The following is a 2,500-nucleotide window of genomic DNA, read 5'->3' on the forward strand; positions in this document are numbered from 1 at the left end:
AACTACATCAAAAGCACTTGCTGCCGAAACCCGGGATCGAACCAGGGACCTTTAGATCTTCAGTCTAACGCTCTCCCAACTGAGCTATTTCGGCAGGTCTACAGGGAATGTTTTCACATTTCACCGAAAACATACATCCTCTTTTCTCTGTTTGGAAAGCATCAGAACATGGCTATTAATTACGCGACAGCTGGAAACGGTATCTTACGCTCTCCAATATGAGCAGTTTTGGCTGTTTCACATTTGTGAGGGCAGTAACAAGCTAATTCGTACATTTTGGAAGAATCAGAAGTTAGCCTTTACAATGTGAGCTATTTCGGCTGTGACAGCTTTCCGCTATTACACATTTGTGAGGGCAGTAACAAGCCAATTACGTACATTTTGGAAGAATCAGAAGTTAGCCTTTACAATTTTCACACAAGCTTCACTTTTTCAAGGCCCATCCCCAAAGCCTATCGTCCATTTTTGCAACCACTTGATTCATCATTCTGCGAGTAGGTTGCAACTACATCAAAAGCACTTGCTGCCGAAACCCGGGATCGAACCAGGGACCTTTAGATCTTCAGTCTAACGCTCTCCCAACTGAGCTATTTCGGCAGGTCTACAGGGAATGTTTTCACATTTCACCGAAAACATACATCCTCTTTTCTCTGTTTGGAAAGCATCAGAACATGGCTATTAATTACGCGACAGCTGGAAACGGTATCTTACGCTCTCCAATATGAGCTGTTTTGGCTGTTTCACATTTGTGAGTGCAGTAACAAGCTAATTCGTACATTTTGGAAGAATCAGAAGTTAGCCTTTACAATGTGAGCTATTTCGGCTGTGACAGCTTTCCGCTATTTCACATTTGTGAGGGCAGTAACAAGCCAATTCGTACATTTTGGAAGAATCAGAAGTTAGCCTTTACAATTTTCACACAAGCTTCACTTTTTCAAGGCCCATCCCTAAAGCCTATCGTCCATTTTTGCAACCACTTGATTCATCATTCTGCCAGTAGGTTGCAACTACATCAAAAGCACTTGCTGCCGAAACCCGGGATCGAACCAGGGACCTTTAGATCTTCAGTCTAACGCTCTCCCAACTGAGCTATTTCGGCAGGTCTACAGGGAATGTTTTCACATTTCACAGAAAACATACATCCTCTTTTCTCTGTTTGGAAAGCATCAGAACATGGCTATTAATTACGCGACAGCTGGAAACGGTATCTTACGCTCTCCAATATGAGCTGTTTCGGCTGTTTCACATTTGTGAGTGCAGTAACAAGCTAATTCGTACATTTTGGAAGAATCAGAAGTTAGCCTTTACAATCTGAGCTGTTTCGGCTGTGACAGCTTTCCACTATTACACATTTGTGAGTGCAGTAACAAGCCAATACGAACATTTTGGAAGAATCAGAAGTATAGCCTTTACAATTTTCACACAAGCTTCACTTTTTCAAGGCCCATCCCTAAAGCCTATCGTCCATTTTTGCAACCACTTGATTCATCATTCTGCGAGTAGGTCGCAACTACATCAAAAGCACTTGCTGCCGAAACCCGGGATCGAACCAGGGACCTTTAGATCTTCAGTCTAACGCTCTCCCAACTGAGCTATTTCGGCAGGTCTACAGGGAATGTTTTCACATTTCACCGAAAACATACATCCTCTTTTCTCTGTTTGGAAAGCATCAGAACATGGCTATTAATTACGCGACAGCTGGAAACGGTATCTTACGCTCTCCAATATGAGCTGTTTTGGCTGTTTCACATTTGTGAGTGCAGTAACAAGCTAATTCGTACATTTTGGAAGAATCAGAAGTTAGCCTTTACAATGTGAGCTATTTCGGCTGTGACAGCTTTCCGCTATTTCACATTTGTGAGGGCAGTAACAAGCCAATTCGTACATTTTGGAAGAATCAGAAGTTAGCCTTTACAATTTTCACACAAGCTTCACTTTTTCAAGGCCCATCCCTAAAGCCTATCGTCCATTTTTGCAACCACTTGATTCATCATTCTGCCAGTAGGTTGCAACTACATCAAAAGCACTTGCTGCCGAAACCCGGGATCGAACCAGGGACCTTTAGATCTTCAGTCTAACGCTCTCCCAACTGAGCTATTTCGGCAGGTCTACAGGGAATGTTTTCACATTTCACAGAAAACATACATCCTCTTTTCTCTGTTTGGAAAGCATCAGAACATGGCTATTAATTACGCGACAGCTGGAAACGGTATCTTACGCTCTCCAATATGAGCTGTTTTGGCTGTTTCACATTTGTGAGTGCAGTAACAAGCTAATTCGTACATTTTGGAAGAATCAGAAGTTAGCCTTTACAATGTGAGCTGTTTCGGCTGTGACAGCTTTCCACTATTTCACATTTGTGAGTGCAGTAACAAGCCAATACGAACATTTTGGAAGAATCAGAATATAGCCTTTACAATTTTCACACAAGCTTCACTTTTTCAAGGCCCATCCCTAAAGCCTATCGTCCATTTTTGCAACCACTTGATTCATCATTCTG

The 2,500-nt window shown here is 42.3% G+C and overlaps 5 non-coding genes across 5 annotated transcripts; all 5 read right to left on the reverse strand.

Moving 5' to 3' along the window:
- Nucleotides 1-21: 21 nt before the first annotated feature.
- On the reverse strand, nucleotides 22-94 carry trnaf-gaa. Its single transcript has one exon. It is a non-coding gene; the product is annotated as a tRNA-Phe (tRNA).
- A 430-nt stretch (nucleotides 95-524) lies between these two features.
- On the reverse strand, nucleotides 525-597 carry trnaf-gaa. Its single transcript has one exon. It is a non-coding gene; the product is annotated as a tRNA-Phe (tRNA).
- A 429-nt stretch (nucleotides 598-1,026) lies between these two features.
- trnaf-gaa lies at nucleotides 1,027-1,099 on the reverse strand. Its single transcript has one exon. It is a non-coding gene; the product is annotated as a tRNA-Phe (tRNA).
- Nucleotides 1,100-1,529: 430 nt separating this feature from the next.
- trnaf-gaa lies at nucleotides 1,530-1,602 on the reverse strand. Its single transcript has one exon. It is a non-coding gene; the product is annotated as a tRNA-Phe (tRNA).
- A 429-nt stretch (nucleotides 1,603-2,031) lies between these two features.
- trnaf-gaa lies at nucleotides 2,032-2,104 on the reverse strand. Its single transcript has one exon. It is a non-coding gene; the product is annotated as a tRNA-Phe (tRNA).
- Between the last annotated feature and the right edge of the window lie 396 nt (nucleotides 2,105-2,500).

The sequence above is a fragment of the Esox lucius genome, chromosome 2 (genome assembly GCF_011004845.1).
Source record: "Esox lucius isolate fEsoLuc1 chromosome 2, fEsoLuc1.pri, whole genome shotgun sequence".
NCBI classification, from domain to species: Eukaryota; Metazoa; Chordata; class Actinopteri; order Esociformes; family Esocidae; genus Esox; species Esox lucius.